Here is a 20,245-nt window from a genome sequence, read left to right as displayed (position 1 = left end):
TATCCTGTTTTTGACAATCTTTTGTTACCCATACACTCTTCAATTTAATTGTGTTTTCCCAAACCCACAGCCTTCAACAGCAAGCCGGAAAACAAAAGATTCTGAATAGATTAATTTGGTATTGGTTAGCAGCATTTTCTGCATTTTGGATGGTGGAAATTTGAAATAATATGACTCAGCCTTACTACGTGTCATGCCCAGTGAAATATGCAAAATTATCTATATATGTTTTGGAACTTTCTACAGGTGGAATTGAACAATGTTCCCATTGTGTATAATTGTATACTAATCTGTGTTTACCAGCTTGGTGCAGAAAGTAATGTCCTCAATTATGATAACAGTATATTTCCCCATAATTTGCAGGGTTCATATACACATCTTCGCTTTCAAAAACAGTGTAGTAATCTAGCTCAGCAAGCATAGAATCAACTGTCCCAGTCATCGGAAACACCACCAGGTGTAATTACATCTGTTAATGATATTTTGAACACATATGAATCTGAATGACCTCTGTAGGGCCAGATATATTGGAGGGAGCTTTATCCCAAACTATCCCATCTGGAATAGGAATCGCTGAAATGTTCAAAAAGGACAAGTCTATTCTAACTTTATGGGAGGAAAGGTAAGGATTAAAACCTCGTCCACTGGCTCAACAACAGCGCTTTCAGAAAGGTAATGTCCATTTATTAAAAGAAAGAAAATAATGACAAACCCAATCCATAATAGAAAGGCAAACAATGGTGGTCATTACAACATTGGCAGTAAAAGCCGCTTACCTCCGTGCAGAAGACCGCCAACACACTGCCGCAGCCGCGGAATTCCGCCATGGTCATTATGACCCACAGCCCGGAATCCGCCAAAATCCAGACACCCACACAAGTCCGCCACACCAAAGATCATTGATAAACTGGCGATAACAAAACCTCCACCGTCATGCCAACAGGAATACACCCACACTATCACTACCCACAAATCCACACAGCGGTCTTTCAACCACGGTATTCCATTGGCGGTACACACCGCTGCACTCAAAATACACACACATATACAAAACACTACCACATTGGACATTTCGAAATACACACACCTGATACACATACACACACCACTCCCACACACCCAATACAATATAAAACACACACCCACATCACCCACAAACCCTTACGTCAACAATTGCGACTGAGGGCCAGAGAGAGACACCGCCATCTACAAACTAGCATCCACAGGCACTCCACACCATCACTCACACAACATCCACGCACCTCACACAACACACCTCTAAATATCACCCCACACATCACAACACACACCACCCCACACATCACCCACACCACCCCATGGCACCGCAAAGACACCCCAGGTTCTCTGAGCTCAGGGTCATGGTGGAGGAAATCATCTGGGTAGAACCACAGCTATTCGGATCACAGGTGCAGGACACCACCATAGCTAGGAAGATGGAGCTATGGCGAAGAATCGTGGACAGGGTCAACGCAGTGGGTCAGCACCCAAGAACTAGGGATGACATCAGGAAGAGGTGGAATGACCTACGGGGGAAGGTGCGTTCCGTGGTCTTAAGACAACACATCGCAGTCCAGAGGACTGGCGGCGGACCCCCACTTCCTCCCCCACAACTAACAACATGGGAGGAGCAGGTCTTGGCTATACTGCATCCTGAGGGCCTCGCAGGAGTAGCTGGAGGAATGGACTCTGGTAAGTCAAATCTTAACTATTACATCCCCCACCCACCTGCATGCTATCACATAACCCCACCCTAGCCCTCACCCCCATCACTCAAACTCCTCACGTATGTCCCAATATCACAAACCACACATCCCAAACCCAAGCCCTGCATGTAACACCAAAGCATGGACACCCATCACCAATGCATGGCCACTACACATACCCATACACCCCCCTAAACCATTATCACACAAGGTCCTACACAGGAATGCAAGCACTGGGGTACATGGTCACCCACCCATTGCACACCATGGCACACACAGATGCAATAATCATGCCTTTACACCCCTGCAGGGCCCGTACCCAACGTCACCGGACAGGAGGGTCCAGATATGTCCACTCCACCCACAGAAGAGGCCCACAGTGATGACAGCAGCTCTGTCCAACTGGATCTAGATGACCAGCCCGGCCCATCTGGTACCTCGGGACAGTCAGTTCCCCTCACACTGGCACAGGCCACTACAGAGCTTTCCCCCTCTGGAAACACCAGCACAGCACCCACCCAGCGGGCCCATACCTCTGTCCCCAGGACACGTCAATCAGCAGTGTGTCGACCACTACAGGGAACCCATGCTAAGCCACCACCCCAACAACACCAGGGACCTGGGGGCAGTGGTAGTGGGCACATGGTTCAGGGGACAGAGGCCCAGGAACACAGGGGAACTGGGAGGGCTGCTGTGCTACAGGGGGAGGTCAGGCCCAGGAAACGCATTCTCCACGAGGCCCTCTCCCACATCATGGGAGCCTACCACCATTCCCAGGAGACAATGGCAACGGTACTGGCCAAGTTTCAGGAGACGCAGCAGCTGCAGGAGGAACAGTATTTGGGCTTCAGGGAGGAATTCAAATCCATCAATTCCACCCTGGGTACCATTGTAGGGGTGCTGAAGGAACTCGTCAACACCAGGAGGGACACTGTGGCACAACAAGAGGGCCCTGACACTAGCCTGGACGATGAACTGCCCACCACCTCCACAGGCGCTAGTGGATAGGAGGCACCGACACAGGACCACGACATCAGCACCTCACCCCCTGCAGATGGAGAACCACCCCGCAAACGGTCCCTGAGATCCAGGACAAAGACAGAGAACAATGCCAAGACCCCCGCCAAGAAATGAGACCACCCTGATTGTCATCCTTCTGTCCCACTTTGTCACCCTGCCCATACTTGAACTGCCCCAGCTCCACTTCCTATGCCCCTTTGGACAATGCACCTGTGAGACTGATAGACTGGACTCTGCCATGGACATTCCTCCACCATCACCCCTGACCATTTTACAACCCCCTCCAATATTGAGCACTTAAATAAACACCCTTAAATCAAAAAACAATCTTGAGTCAGTCTGTGCTTTTGAAACTGTGTATTTGCAATAACTGGCAAAATGCTATCTCAAATGTAATGTCAACATACCTATATCACACAGCTCTAGTCCATGCAGTAACAAAGCAGATGTCACACAGTGGGACCCACATCTGTGAAATTGTAAGGGAAAATGATAACTCAGTGACCATACACTTGGTGAAAAAGACAGACAGATGAGAGGTAGTAGAATTAAATCAGATGTAGCAGGCTGTGTTGTCTTCTTACCTGTGTCTCACTAGAAGTATTGCTCGATCACCGTGTTCCTGTTGTCTATGTCCTCTTCTTCTGCTTCCTCGTCTTCACTGTCCACAGGCTCTACAGCTGCCATAACACCTCCATCTGGACCATCCTCCTGCAGAAAAGGCACCTGTCGTCGCAAAGCCAAGTTGTGAAGCATACAGCAGGCCACAATGATCTGGCACACCTTGTTCGGTGAGTAGAATAGGGAACCACCTGTCATATGGAGGCACCTGAACCTGGCCTTCAGGAGGCTGAAAGTCCTCTCTATAACCCTCCTAGTTCACCCATGGTCCTCATGGTAGCGTTCCTCTGCCCTTGTCAGGGATTCCTCACTGGGGTCAGTAGCCATGACAGGTTGGGGTAACCAGAGTCACTTGCAAATATGGAGGGACAACTGTTAGACACACACTAACTCATAGGGACATCCCCAGACCCAGACAACTATTCACACTATATTAGGTTCATGTCCTCACCTAATAGCCACACACGGTGCCTCTGGAGTTGCCCCATCACATAAGGGATGCTGCTATTTCTCAAAATGTAAGCATCATGTACTGAGCCAGGGAATTTGGCATTCACATGGGAGATGTACTGGTCTGCCAAACACACCCTCTGCACATTCATCGAATGGTAACTCTTCCAGTTTCTGTACACCTGTTCACTCCTGCGGGGGGACCAAGGCCATATGTGTCCCATCAATGGTGTAATGATGTAACATGGCTCCATGCCAGAACACTGGGCATGGAACCAGCTTGTTCTGAAGTTCTGTGATGAAGGGTTCTCTAGATGACAGTTGATATGCTGGCTGTTGGTTGAGGCTGTAATAAATACCTCCTACCACATATCTTCATCTGGTGTGGATTCACTTTATTACACTGGCGACGAGGGTGGGATAAAAAGGAACCCAGAGGAAGGGACAGCCTCAACAACAACAAAGAAGGAAGAGCTTGGATTATTTAAGAGAAAAACGGAGATAACTTACAGAGACGTGCTGGGAGAGGATTGAGCGTCTTCCAGCATGTTCTAGCGGAGAAAAGTGTGAAATTGCGGTTGTAGGGGCTTTGTGGAAAGCTGTTTGAGCATTTACTAAGGATCAAAGTGGTCTCTGGATGCTTCACGACGTCAGAAGGTCAGTGAGCAATTGAAAAAGGACTGTAAGCTGTGGGAATTGTTGGCGGCCATCTTGAGTGTGGTGAAAGGAGAAAAACAAGCCAGATTGACTGAAGAAAAAAGACTGGATGTTTGGTTGCGGCCATTTTGAGTGAGGAAAACGATCCGAGATTGCTCAAAGAGAAAGCAAGCCCAACTGCCTGAAGAAAACGGACTAAATGTTTAGTGGCGGCCATCTTAGATGAGGAAGAAGGAATTTTTTTTTTTTTTTTTTAAACATTTTTTTACAGCGCAATTGTTGGAGGACATCGAAGAAGAACATCGACGGTCTATTGGAAGTTGAAACTTAGACGGAGACTGGATAAGGATCACTATATTGGTTTGTGGTCACGGGAATATACATTTCTTTGGAAACTTTATTGCACTTGTGGAATACAAGTATTGGGCGTTGTAAAATGAAGTAAACTGAAAAGGTCGTCTCTGCGGTGACAAACACACCTGAAGGCCCGTGTTTGATATAGCGGCATCGTGCTGGGACATACGGTGACTGGGAAACCTTTTGGACTTTAAGTACTTTTAGCAACTAGTAGGGTTTGGAATATATTGTGGGGAAGAAGTGTTTTACACCTCTTGTGAGTATGCAGAATGTTACGGCGCCGCCGTTTTTCTTGTCAGATCCAGGAGAACCGGTTATTAAGTGGAAGAAATGGAAAAAGATTTTTGAGAATTATGCCAGGGTGTGTGGTACGAATTTGAGTGGTGAAAGGAAGCAGGCACTTTTGTTACATTGTTTAGGGGGTGAAGGACAGGAGGTGTTGGAAAATCTACCTCGATTGTCGCAAGCTGATCAGAGGGGGTTGAATGAATATGAAATATGTGCAAGACAACTAGATTTACATTACTTGCCAAAGATTAGTACTATTATGGAAAGGTACCATTTTGGTTTGCGGGAGCAAGGGAAAGAGGAGAGTGTTGAAGAATATATTACGGCGTTACGGAAGTTGGCTTCAAGTTGTAAATTTGGGGCGTTGGTAGAAGAAAGGATTAGAGATCAGTTTGTGCTGAGGTGTTGCAGTGATAAAGTGAGGGAAGAACTCTGGCTAAAGGACGAGCCACCGTTGGATGAGGTTGTTAGTATTGCAAAAAGGGTAGAGCATATGTTAAAGTGTGTTGGAGAACTAAGTAAAGCACATAAAGAAGACAAGGTCAGTGTAAAAGCACAAGAAGTGGAGTGTCAAGTCATACAAAAAGATGAGAAGAAAAAAAAGTATGAGGGTGTCCGTGAGAAAGGTGTTGTAATTGAAAATAGTGCAGAAAAGACACAGGGGAATAGGAGGTTTGCAACACCTTTTCAAGGAAATTGCTACAGATGTGGAAGATTTGGACACATGGCTAATGCAAGTGAGTGTCCTGCTAATAGGATTACTTGTAATGTTTGCGGGAAAAGAGGACATTTTGGGAAAAATTGTAGGATGAGGAATAGGAGAGATTCTAGATCAGAAATAAAGGAAGTCAGTTTTCAAGTTAGTGAGAGTGAGGTGGAACATCCCTCTGAATGGGTTTTGGTGGGGGATGTTAGAGTCAAAATTAAATTTGATTTGTGCTCTCACATCACGTTTCTCTCAAAGGATCTTTTTATGAAGAATTTTCAAGGAAGGAAGAAACTGTTCAAACCTAATATTAAACCTACGGGTTATGGTGGGTTGCCAATTAAGTTATTAGTTTATTTTGATGACTGCATTGAGTACAATGGTAGGTTCACTGATGCTAGGATTTATGTTGCTGAGAGGGGTGATAATTTGTTGAGCTGGAGTCATCAAGCACGTTTGGGTGTCATTCTCAATCCTAATGCACATCCATCTGTTCAGGTACAATCTATTGAGGGTGACGAAAACAAGTTTGTGAGAGCTTTTGGGGAATTGTTCAGTGACACCTTGGGGTGTTTAAAGGGGTACAATCACCATATTAAGTTGAAACAGGGCGCAGTACCAGTTGTGGCAAAAGTTAGACGCATTCCCATGTGTGTCCAAGACGCTGTACAAAAAGAGATAGATAAATTGTTGTCCACTGGTGTTATACAGCCTGTAGAGGCAACGGAGTGGTTAGCTCCCATTGTTGTGGCATGTAAACCAAATAATGAAATCCGTCTATGTGTGGATCTTCGTGCCTTAAATAAAGAAGTGGTGGTTGACAAGTTCCCACTTCCCAATATTGAGGAATTAGTATCATCGTTGGATGGTGCTTGTTATTTTACCACTCTGGATATGGCATCAGCATATCATCAGGTTCCGTTGAGTAAAGAGTGTCAAGAATTAACGGCTTTTATTACGCCAATGGGGGCCTTCAAGTTTTTGCGTATGCCGTTTGGGCTGGTTTCTGCGGCCTCAGTATTTCAGAGGATTATGGAAGATCTTTTTAAAGGCATTTCAGGCGTAAAGTGCTACCAGGAAGATGTATTAATATGTGGGAGAGACGTGAGAGAACATGATGAGAGGTTGCATGCTGTGCTTAAAAGGATGCTTGATGCTGGGTTATCTCTTAGGCGAAGCAAATGTAAATTTGGAGTCACTGAAGTGGACTATTTGGGTCATCATATTTCACGGCAGGGGGTGAGTCCTAAAAAGGATTTGGTGGACACTATCGAAATGTTAAAAGAACCGTGTACAAAAGATGAGGTTTCTTCATTCTTAGGTATGGCAGAATTTTATAACAAATTTAAACGAAATTTTGCAGATAAGACAGTAAATCTAAGGAAGTTGATGCGTAAGAATGCAGAGTTTGTTTGGACGGAAGAGTGTGGTACAGAATTTAAACAAGTAAAAAATGATCTCAGGAATGCACCAAACTTACAAGCTTTTGTACCTGGGAATCCCACTTTCATTGTTACTGATGCGAGTATAAAGGGGCTGGGTGCTCTTCTTTTTCAGATCAGGAAGGGCCAAGAGGTGCTAATAGCTTGTGCTTCAAGATGCTTGAAAGGGGCAGAGATAGGGTATTCTGTTATAGAGAAGGAAGCGTTGGCAATTTTCTGGGCCATAAACAAGTTCAGAAAATTTGTGTGGGGATCTTCTTTCGTAGTCAGGTCTGATCATAAACCCCTGAAAGAAATTTTTGAGAAGAAGGGTTTGGACTCAATTTCCTCGAGGATCAGGAGATGGGTCATTTCCTTACAGGAGTATAACTTCATGTTTGAATACATTCCGGGAAAGACAAATGTAACGGCAGACTGTCTGTCGAGATTGGTGGAGGTGGTAGGGAATGATAAATCTCAGGATGAAAATGATCAATGTGATGCTGAGTGTGGCATAAGAGTTTGTGATGTTACGCTGGGGGCTGTAAAGGAAGATGAATGGAGGGATGAGTTGCAAAAGGATGGTGAATTGTGTTCTGTGATGTCTCTTTTGGAACAGCATAAGTCTAGAAGTCTGGTTAAACCTTGGTCGTTAGTTGCGAATGAGTTAGCCGTTGTTGATGGTATTCTAATGAGGGGCACAAGAATGATTCCCCCATTGAGTTTGAGAGAAGTCATCGTGAACATGGCTCATGAAGGGCATATGGGCATTTCTAAAACCAAAGAGCGCATCCGTCAGGATTTCTGGTGGCCTGGATTAGATTTGATGGTGGAACGTACTGTTAGGGAGTGTACACCTTGTCAAGCTAGTGATAAGGTGCTCAAACCAAGATGTTCACCTATGGTTTGTAGAAGTTTACCAAAAAGTCCATGGGATGAATTAGCTATCGATATTGTGGGGCCATTGCATGGAGAACATCAGACTCCTTACCTGTTGGTGTTGCTGGATTTGTATTCACGATGGGTGGAGGTGAGTTTGGTAAGAGAGATCACTTCTCAATCTGTGAACAGTTTTTTAGAATCTGTGTTCAAACGCGAGAGTTTTCCTAACTCTATTCTTTCTGACAATGGTCCGCAGTTCTGTTCTGCTCAGATGGAGGAGTATTTTGTAAAATGTGGAATTGTACATAAAACAATTGCGTTATATCATCCAGAGGCGAATGGTGCTTTGGAGAGATTTAACAGGACTTTAAAAGAGAGTATACAATTAGCAAAGGTAAACTGTTTAGATTGGAGAAAAGAACTGCAGGGTCGTATAACAGCTTACAGGTACACTCCTCATGCATCAACGGGGAAGACTCCTTTTGAACTGCTCAGGGGAAGGTCTCCAAATACTTGTTTGTGTCCTGGCTGGATGGTTGCTGGGAAGGGTTTGAAAAACAATGGTATTGGGGAATGGAGAGACAAAGAAGTGTCTCTGCAAAGCAAAAGGAAGATTTATGTTGATAAAAGGAATAATGCGAAAGTTACAAATTTTGAGGTTGGAGATAAAGTAAAGGTCAAAGCTCCTGTTGGGTGTCAAAATTGGTCAAAATATACCTCTCCAAAAACTATCATTAAGCTGTTTAAAAATGCTGTCAAGACGGATGATGGTCGCATCTGGAATCATAGTCATGTAGCACATTTTGGGGGGTGTGGTGTGGCCGACAGGAGAGATGATACTTCTTATCGTTTTCCCTCTGACATTGATTTAAGGTCTGATCATACTCGTAGGAGTGTCAGAACACGCAGGTTTCCTTTACATTTGCGTGATTTTGTGTAGTTCTTTCTACCCTCTTTTTCTTTCTGTTCAAATGTGTTTTTGTTCTCATGTTACTTCTGTTCTAATGTAAAGAGGAAGAAGTGTAATGATGTAACATGGCTCCATGCCAGAACACTGGGCATGGAACCAGCTTGTTCTGAAGTTCTGTGATGGAGGGTTCTCTAGATGACAGTTGATATGCTGGCTGTTGGTTGAGGCTGTAATAAATACCTCCTACCACATATCTTCATCTGGTGTGGATTCACTTTATTACAAATGGCACCTATGATGTTGGGGATATGTCCTAGGGCATAGAATTCACCTTTCACTGTAGGCAAATGCTCCACCTGAGGGAAAACGATGTAGCTCCGCCTGTGTTTCAGCAGGGCAGACAACACTCTGGACAACACGTTGGAAAACATAGGCTGGGACATCCCTGATGCTATGGCTACTGTAGTTTGAAATGATCCACTTGCTAGGGAATGGAGTACTGACAGCACCAGCACTTGAGGGGGGATTCCTGTGGGATGGCAGATAGCTGACATCAGGTCTGGATCCAACTGGTAGCGGTATTACATGCACTCAACATGTCTTTCTTCTCTCTCCCCCCCCTTTTTGTGGTCTCCTTGTTCTTGTGTGCATTAGCATCATCAGGCGGAGGAGCAGTGGCACCGGAGCAGGAGGGAGCTGCATCCCACATGGCCCTGGAGGGCGATACTACGGAGTCTGAATTTACCAGTGGGACAGAGGGCGAGGGGAGCTCCATGGCAGGGACAGGAGCTGACACCAGCGATACGGACTCCTCCTCTGATGGGAGCTCCCTTGCAGGGGCAGGCCCATCTGTGCCCCCCACATCTACATGTACAGCCGCCACCCCCTCTACCAGCACCGCCCTTCCAGCAGCCCCTCAGCGTTTGCCCCGTGCCCGCTCACCCAGGAGGGTGGGCATCTCCTTCGCCCCAGGCACCTCAGCCCTTACACCTGTCACCCCTGCTGCCCTCAGTGAGGAGGCCATTGACCTCCTCAGGTCCCTCACTGTTGGGCAGTCTACCATTTTGAATGCCATCCAGAGTGTAGAGAGGCAGTTGCAACAAACCAATGCATACCTGGAGGGCATTCACTCTGGTCAGGCAGCCCATCAGCAAGCTTTTCAGACACTGGCCTCTGCACTGATGGCAGCCATTGTCCCTGTCTCTAGCCTCCCCCTCCAATTTCCTCCGCCCAGACCCAAACCCCTGTACCTCAGCCTATCCCAAGAACACCATCCGACCAGCATGCACACACCTCAACACACAAGGGAAGGTCTGGCAAACATAAGCACCACACATCCCACAGTCACACATGCAAGCATCACACACATGCAGACACACCAACATCCACTGCCTCCACTATGTCCCCCTCCTCCTTGTCTCCCTCCTCCCTCCCTGTCTCGTCTCCACTCACACCTGCATGCACTACATCCTCAGCCACTACGTCCATCACCAGCACACCCACCACCACACCCGCTCACGTGCAGTCACCACCCCCACTACCATTCACACGTCCCCCGTGTCCTCTCCCAGTGTGTCTGAGGCCACCTCCCAAGGTACACAAACGCAGCCACACACCCACCCAACAGCCATCCACCTCACGACAGCCTCCAGCCCATGCACCTTCACCCAAAGTCACCAAACGAACACCTCCTACAACCACTACCTCTTCCTCCATAGTAACCAGCTTCTGGAGTGCGCCAGGCAGCCAGTGTGCCAAGGAGCCAGAGCACGGACAGTCCCCCACCTGTAAAGCATAAAAAGTTGGCCAGTGCCCGGCAGGAGAGGGGAAAGAAATCAGCCACCAAAGCCGCTCCCAGGGGTACAGTTGGGGGTGTGGAGACAGCTGCGCCACCATCCAAGGTGCGGAAGGGGCACAGTAAAACCGGCAAGTCTGGGAAGATCTGCACAGCGGACAAGACTGCTACCAGCCCCGCTGCCCAGGACACCACCGGCAGCAGCACCGCTGCCCAGGACACCGCCGCCGCCAGCAGAACCGCTGCCCAGGACCCTGCCGCCAGCAGCACCGCTGCCCAGGACACCGCCGCCAGCAGCACCGCTGCCCAGTACACCGCCGCCAGCAGCACCACAGGCCAGTGAGCACCAATGATTCCGACGCTACTGAGTCCGCCACGGGCAGGATGAAGTACTCTGGGCACAAATCCCCCTCCAGAAGCAGTGAAGAAAGGCATCCACTACCTCTGTCCTTGGCAGGATGAAGCACTCTGGGCACAAAGCCCCCTCCAGAACCAGTGGAGAAAGGCATCCACTACCTCTGTCCTTGGCAGGATGAAGCACTCTGGGCACAAAGCCCCCTCCAGAAACCAGTGGAGACTGTTATCCACTTGAAAGACTGTGGCTTGGCACTCCCCAGGATTGAACAGTGGGCAAACCACCCACTGCAGAGACTTGAGAGACTGTGGCTTTGCACTCCCCAGGATACAGCAGTGGGCATGGAGCCCCCTCGTGGATCTGGCGTTCCCTTCCCCCTGAGGTGCCTATTTTATTTCTATCTGATGCCCCAGCAGTGTTCTCTCCGTCTTGTTCGGGTATTGAGTGTGGGCCTCACCCATGCCTTTTTGGCCCAGTGGTCCACGGACTATGATAGAGGAATACCTTGGACTTGGATTCTTGGTGTATATATTTGTTTATAGTGTGAATATCTTAACCCCTTAGCTGCTGGGCCTTTCCCCCCCCAGTGCTGAGCCCTTTTTTGGCTATTTGGGGTAGTTCGCGCTTAGGGCTTCATAACTTTTTGTCCACATAAGCTAACCACGCCAAATTTGCGTCCTTTTTTTCCAACATCCTAGGGATTCTAATGGTACCCAGAGTTGGTGGTTTCCCCTGGAGGAGACCAAGAAAATAGCCAAAATACAGTGAAAATTTTGTTTTTTCCTAAAAAATGGGAAAAAAGGGCTGCCGAAGAAGGCTTGTGGTTTTTTCCCTGAAAATGCCATCAACCAAGGGTTTCTGGTGCTGAAATCACTATCTTCCCACCTTTCAGGAACGGGCAGACTTGAATCAGAAAACCGAATTTTTCAACACAAATTTGGCATTTTACTGGGACATACCACATTTCTACTATATTTGGTGCTTTCAGCCTCCTTCCAGTTAGTGACAGGAATGGGTGTGAAACCAATGCTGGATCCCGGAATGCTAAACATTTCTGAAAACTAGACAAAATTCTGAATTCAGCAAGGGGTCATTTGTGTAGATCCTACAAGGTTTTCCTACAGAAAATAACAGCTGAAATAAAAAAATATTGAAATTGAGCTGAAAACAACAGCCATTTTTCTTTATGTTTTACTCTGTAACTTTTTCCTGCGATGTCAGATTTCTGAAAGCAATATACCGTTTTGTCTGCTGGACTCTTCTGGTTGCGGGGATATAAAGGGCTTGTAGGTTCATCAAGAACCCTAGGTACCCAGAGCCAATAAATAAGCTGCACCCTGCAGTTGGTTTTCATTCTATACTGGGTATACAGCAATTCATTTGCTGAAATATGAAGAGTGAAAAAGAGGTATCAAGAAAACCTTTGCATTTCCAAAATGGGATCAAGATAAGGTTTTGAGGAGCAGTGGTTATTTGCACATCGCTGAATTCCGAGGTGCCCATACTAGCATGTGAATTGCAGGGCATTTCTCAAATAGACGTCTTTTTTACACACTCTCTTATATTTGGAAGGAAAAAATGTAGAGAAAGATAAGGGGCAATAACACTTGTTTTGCTATTCTGTGTTCCCCCAAGTCTCCCGATAAAAATGATACCTCACTTGTGTGGGTAGGCCTAGTGCCCGCGACAGGAAATGCCCCAAAACACAACATGGACACATCCTATTTTTTTTATAGAAAACACAGCTGTTTTTTCCAAAGTGCCTACCTGTAGATTTTGGCCTCTAGCTCAGCCGGCACATAGGGAAACCTACCAAACCTGTGCATTTCTGAAAACTAGAGACCTAGGGGAATCCAAGGAGGGGTGACTTGCGGGGCTCGGACCAGGTTCTGTTACCCAGAATCCTTTGCAAACCTCAAAAAGTGGCTAAAAAAACAAGTTTTCCTCACATTTCGGTGACAGAAAGTTCTGGAATCTGAGAGGAGCCACAAATTTCCTTCCACCCGGCGTTCCCCCAAGTCTCCCGATAAAAATGATACCTCACTTGTGTGGGTAGGCCTAGCGCCCGCGACAGGAAACGCCCCAAAGCGCAACGTGGACACATCAAAATTTTTGGAAGAAAACAGAGGTGTTTTTTGAGAAGTGCCTACCTGTAGATTTTGGCCTCTAGCTCAGCCGGCACCTAGGGAAACCTACCAAACCTGTGCATTTCTGAAAACTAGAGACCTAGGGCAATCCAAGGAGGGGTGACTCGCGGGGCTCGGACCAGGTTCTGTTACCCAGAATCCTTTGCAAACCTCAAAAAGTGGCTAAAAAAACAAGTTTTCCTCAGATTTCGGTGACAGAAAGTTCTGGAATCTGAGAGGAGCCACAAATTTCCTTCCACCCGGCGTTCCCCCAAGTCTCCCGATAAAAATGATACCTCACTTGTGTGGGTAGGCCTAGCGCCCGCGACAGGAAACGCCCCAAAGCGCAACGTGGACACATCAAAATTTTTGGAAGAAAACAGAGGTGTTTTTTGAGAAGTGCCTACCTGTAGATTTTGGCCTCTAGCTCAGCCGGCACCTAGGGAAACCTACCAAACCTGTGCATTTCTGAAAACTAGAGACCTAGGGCAATACAAGGAGGGGTGACTCGCGGGGCTCGGACCAGGTTCTGTTACCCAGAATCCTTTGCAAACCTCAAAAAGTGGCTAAAAAAACAAGTTTTCCTCAGATTTCGGTGACAGAAAGTTCTGGAATCTGAGAGGAGCCACAAATTTCCTTCCACCCGGCGTTCCCCCAAGTCTCCCGATAAAAATGATACCTCACTTGTGTGGGTAGGCCTAGCGCCCGCGACAGGAAACGCCCCAAAGCGCAACGTGGACACATCCAAATTTTTGGAAGAAAACAGAGGTGTTTTTTGAGAAGTGCCTACCTGTAGATTTTGGCCTCTAGCTCAGCCGGCACATAGGGAAACCTACCAAACCTGTGCATTTCTGAAAACTAGAGACCTAGGGGAATCCAAGGAGGGGTGACTTGCGGGGCTCGGACCAGGTTCTGTTACCCAGAATCCTTTGCAAACCTCAAAAAGTGGCCAAAAAAACAAGTTTTCCTCACATTTCGGTGACAGAAAGTTCTGGAATCTGAGAGGAGCCACAAATTTCCTTCCACCCGGCGTTCCCCTAAGTCTCCCGATAAAAATGATACCTCACTTGTGTGGGTAGGCCTAGCGCCCGCGACAGGAAATGCCCCAAAACAGAACGTGGACACATCAAATTTTTTCATAGAAAACAGTGCCTACCTGTGGATTTTGGCCTCTAGCTCAGCCGGCACCTGGGGAAACCTAGCAAACCAGCACATTTTTGTAAACTAGAAACCCAGGGGAATCCAAGATGAGGTGACTTGTGGGGCTCGGACCAGGTTCTGTTACCCAGAATCCTTTGCAAACCTCAAAATGTGGCTAAAATACCACGTTTTCCACACATTTCGGTGACAGAAAGTTCTGGAATCTGAGGGGAGCCACAAATTTCCTTCCACCCAGCGTTCCCCCAAGTCTCCCGATAAATATGATACCTCACTTGTGTGGTTAGGCCTGGTGCCTGCGACAGGAATAGATCACACAACGGTCAATGTTGGTCCTTACGTGAGGCAGCTGTTGACCCTGGGGTGATCCATTCTTGACACAGGCACTAGGTGTAGGCACTCAAGTGGGGTAGTGTTTTTATCAGGACAGGTGAGGAGTCACTGGGTGGTAGGAATGTTGTGGATCCCAGCATATTCCTGTAGTTTGTGTGACAGAAATGCGAGAAAAATAGAGTTTTTTCTCAACATTTCAGCTTTGCAGGGTATTCTGGGTAAGAAAACTTTGGGGAATCCACACAAGTCACACCTCTGTGGACTCCCCCGAATGTCTAGTTTCCAGAAATGTTTGGGTTTAGTGTGTTTCTCTATATGGCCGCCGAATCCAGGACCAAAAACACAGTTGCCTGCCTTACAAAACCAGTTTGTTTTGCCATAGACAATTTTGATGTCTTCACAATATGATTTGGGTGGTGGAATTTGGGGCTGAACTAAATTGGTGAGCTCCCAAGAGAGCACTCTCTCTCTGCTTGCCGCCGCATTCACCTGCTCTCTGGGTTGGCCTAACCCACTATTACCCAGTTGCACGAACAGCTTGCGAAGGGACAGCAGGACTGTCCTCATCACCTCCCTCATAATGTACTGGAAGAGGAGTTTTCGAATGGGACTCCTCTGACTGAAAAATCACTCCCAGAGTCTGCGCCATTGTCCTATCCCTCAGATGCTGTCTCAGTATCTGATGTCTCAGTCTCTGATCCTATGTCAGAGCGGTCCTCTATAACCCGAGTGCAGGCAGCAGTCATCCATCAAGATGCCATCTCTGCTATTGGCTAAACTGTTGCTCTAAAACACTAAACTACGTAGACAGTCACAAAATCGATGGTGTGTGTGAGATACGTGCAACAGTAGAGGCCACCTTACCTGCGCTTCTTCCCTCAATCAGCACGTACTTTCAAGACACTCAAAAAACACCTTGTCACATACCATTCGTCACAGTCTTTAGCACCTCCTGCGCCCAGTCCAACAATCATTATTGGTGCTCCCACTCCCTCCTCCTCGGATTCCCTCATTACCACCCAGCAAAAGTGCCCTTCATCTCTCCATAGACTTTACTAATGTACTCAGCTATTTACATAAAATACAGATGTGCTCTTTGCAGTAGGCATATAAACCTTCTGCGCTTCTTTATGGCACTAAAACTGCCACTAGACAAGTCGGACCCTTTTCCCCCCAGGGAAACCACACACATATTGACAAAAGTGATGTATATATGACAGCCAACCACCTGAAACTCAACTCAAGCAAAACCGAAATAATCCTCTTTGGCCCTCACCAAAAAAAACCTGGGACCCCCCATGGTGGCCCACCACGCTAGGCCCTGCACCCACCCCCGCCAACTACGCACGCAACCTCAGCATCATCCTAGACTCCTCCCTCTCTATGACCCAACAAATCAACGCTCTTACCTCCTCATGCTTCAACAAACTCCGTATACTGAAAAACATTAAAATGGATCCCCACAGAGACCAGAAAAACTGTCACTCACGCACTCATCAGCAGCAGGCTTGATTACAGAAACGCCCTCTACGCCGGCACCACTCTAAAACTCAAGTGCAAACTACATGCATCCAGAACTCAGCAGCACGACTCATCCTCGACCTCCACCGACACGAACACATCTCTCCACACCTCAAATCCCTCCACTGGCTCCCCATTGACAAAAGGATCACCTTCAAGATCCTCATCCTCACACACAAATCACTCCACAACACAGGCCCTGCCTACCTCAACGAGAGTCACCTTCCACACCCCCACACGAAACGTCCGTTCAGCTGACCTCTCTCTCGCCTCTGACCCCCGCATCAAACACACCACCACCGGGGGCAGATCCTTCTCCTACATTGCACCCAAAACATGGAACGCACTCACAACCCACATTCGCAAGACCCAAAACCTACTTCTTTTCAGGAAGGGCCTCAAAACCTGGCTTTTTGAACAGTGAACCTCCTAGCCCCTTTCCCTCCCCCCCGTCCCCCCCCAGCGCCTTGAGACCCTCACAGGTGAGTAGCGCGCTTTATAAATCTCTTTGATACAGATCTACCTATATATATATATATAAATATATATCTACATAGATATATCTATAGATATATCCATGTACCTAGATATATCTATCTACATAGATATATATATATAGATATATACATATATTTTTTTTTAGTTGTTGTATGGTTTCCTTGGGGGCCAAAATGGCCCCCAGGGAAACCCTACAACATCTAAAAAAAAAATTGCCCCCACAGGGGGTCACCCTGCCCACGGGCGACCCCCTGTCATTTCATTTTTTATTTTATTTTATTTTTTTTTTGAAAAAAAAAAAAAATCCCCTGGGGGGGGGGGGGGGGCGCGATCGCGCCCCCCCCCCCTCCCCAGGGGGCACCTACCTTTTTATTTTTTTAGGAAAATTATCCGGGGGGGGGGCGGCCCGTTTTCCGGGGGGGGGCTGCCCCCCAAAAGTGAAATCCCTGGTGTCTAGTGGGGTTTCCTGGCCCCCGATCGCAGCTGTGCTGCGATCGGGGGCCAGGAAACCGTTTCAGAAGGCCTCATAAGAAAGGGGAGACTCTCCCCTTTCTTACGAGGCCTTTTCAAAATGTTTCCTGACCCCCCCGATCGCAGCTGTGCTGCGATCGGGGGAGCCAGGAAACCTGAAAGTGTTTCCTGGCCCCCGATCGCAGCACAGCTGCGACCGGGGGCCAGGAAACACTTTCAGGAAGGCCTCGTAAGAAAGGGGAGACTCTCCCCTTTCTTACGAGGCCTTCCCGAACGTGAAAAAGGCCGTTTTCCCCATGAAAGCAGGAAGCGTCCGCAAGGCTGCTTCCTGCTTTCATGGGGAAAACACCTTTGCAACGTCAGCGCGCCTCGCGGCGCGCTGACGTCACAAAGGGGCGGGTGGGGGGCGGGGGGAGACACGGTAGCTTCCGTGTCTCCCGGGGGGGGGAAAAAAATAAAAAATAAATCCTCGGGTGCGACGCACCCGAGGATTTATTAATGCCCTTCCTGGTGTCGGCCACTGGTCGTGACCCGCACCAGGGAGGGTGTGTGGGCGTCGGCCAGTGGCCGACGCCCGCATTTAAGAGGTTAATATATGTATATATTTTTGATTACTGTCTTCGTATATATTACAATCATTCGACTCATTTCCTTTTGTCCTTGCATTCTTCCAGAGGGGTTGGGGGACGTAACTGTGATGTATCATGATGTATTAGTGTGTGTGTTGTCATGGGTGAGGGTGTGGGTGGGAGTGTTGCGTGTGTGTGTCACAGTTTTTTCCCTCCCCCCTCCCCTGTGTCGTAGGTGCAGTACTCACTGTGGTCTTCGCCGCCAGCATTCGTGCTCCTGGTAGAGGAGCAAGAATATAAGGGCTGGCAGAATCTGAAGTTCCGGTTCGATGGCGTTTTGGTTCCTCATGGGATGTGTAGAGGTGAGCGTTTTCCCTTCCAAGTCCTGTTTCCACTGTGTTTTTGTTTGCGGTGTATCTGCCCCGGAAAAGGTGGCGGGTTGGTGGCTTGTAATTCTGTGGGCGTCACATTGTCTTCTGCCTGTCTGCTGGTGGTTACCGCCGCGGTGTTTGTTTGTACCACCTTGGCGGTCAGAGTGTTAAAGTGGCTGCCTACGTTGGCGGTTTCCGCCACGGTCCTAATTCAATTTTTTTTTTCGCCGGCCTGTTGGCGGTTTTACCGCCGCTTTAACACTGACTTCCAGGGTTGTAATGACCACCAATGTCAGTAATTTCCACAAATAATACCATGGATACTTTAAATTGTTGTTTTTAAGCCATATGTACACCTTACGTGTCTTTGAAACAGTTTCTGTCTTGTAATTAGATGAAGTTGAAGAAATGTCATCAAAATCAATTAAATAACCAGAAGTATTCTGTGCAAACACAGGAGCCAATGTAGCACTGGTAGATGGTCCCACTTATTGCCAGTGTTGATAGTAGACGATTCCGTCTGTCTGCGTTGAATTGGAGTAGCATTGTTCCATATCTTGGACACTTCTTGTCAAAGAAGTTCTAATAGGAATCAACAGAAGCTCATCCTCCGCTCTCCCCATGCTCGAGGAGGCAATTGTAGCATTGTTGCTTGTACATGTTGATGCAGAAGCATTGTTTAGGGCTTGTAGAGGTATATCCTGTTGGGTAGTGAGAGGGAAGTGGGTACTACCCAAGGGACATCTGGGTCTACTGTGCAGAATCGCCCACATTGTGCAATTTGACGATGTCTATGGAGACAAATCTGTTCCCTTTAGAACCAGGCAGCGGTAGTAAGATGATAATTCTTGTACTGTGTATTACCAGGACTGGAACTGGTACTCTGTAAGAAGGGTCAAATTCTTTTTTCACAGCAATCTTTTCATTAACCAGGTCTGGATCCCCACCGACACCAGGAAGACCGTCACCCACGCCCTCGTCACCAGCCGCCTGGACTACGGGAACACCCTATACGCCGGCATCACCACCAAGCTGCAGAGAAAACTACAACGGATCCAGAACGCTGCCGCACGACTCATCCTGGACATACCCCGCCACCACCACATTTCCGGACACCTGAAGAGACTTCACTGGCTCCCAGTCAACAAGAGGATCACCTTCCGACTCCTCACCCACGCACACAAAGCCCTCCACGACCTCGGACCCAAAATCATCAACAACCGCGTCTCCTTCTACACCCCTCCGCGCACTCTACGCTCGACCGGACAGGCCCTGGCAGCCGTACCCCGCATCCGCAAAGCCACCTCCGGAGGAAGATCCTTCTCTTTCCTAGCAGCGAAAACCTGGAACTCTCTGCCCAGCCACCTTCGCGCCATATCTGACCACCTCTCCTTCAGAAGGCAGCTCAAGACCTGGCTCTTCGAGCACTGACCCCCCCTCCTCCAGCGCCTTGAGACCCTTTATGGGTGAGTAGCGCGCTTTATAAATGCGATTGATTGATTGATTGACAAACTCTGGGAATCCAGCCTGTTGAAGTTGCTGGTGAATCCCTTATTCCCAAGGTGGCAGCACAGGCAGAGGAATTGTCATTTAGAAATTGTTGTAGTTCCTGTAAAACAGCAACAAATTCATTTATGTCAAACACTGTGTCTGATGCCACCATGCCAGGACCATCAAGATCTAGGACATACATAGGCATCCCAAACAGGATCTCATATGGAGTACGCCCTCAATAGGACCGTCTTGGCAGATTGTTCAGTGCTTTCTGGACCCCATATAGGAGTTGAAGTCAACTACGGCATGAACCTAATACTCTCGCTGTTAAGGACTGCTTTGGGTCTTGGTTGCTCCCCTCCACAACACTGTTATTCTTGGTATGATACTGTGAGGAGTAATGGAGTTCAATACCCATCATTCCCATGGCATCCCTGAGTGCCCTAGAGGCAAAGGCAGGGCCCTGGTCCAAGTAGATTGATGCAACCGCATATGAACATATAAAGACCAGCAAGTCT

This window comes from Pleurodeles waltl, chromosome 5 (genome assembly GCF_031143425.1).
Source record: "Pleurodeles waltl isolate 20211129_DDA chromosome 5, aPleWal1.hap1.20221129, whole genome shotgun sequence".
NCBI lineage: Eukaryota > Metazoa > Chordata > Amphibia > Caudata > Salamandridae > Pleurodeles > Pleurodeles waltl.
This window is presented reverse-complemented; position numbering follows the sequence as displayed.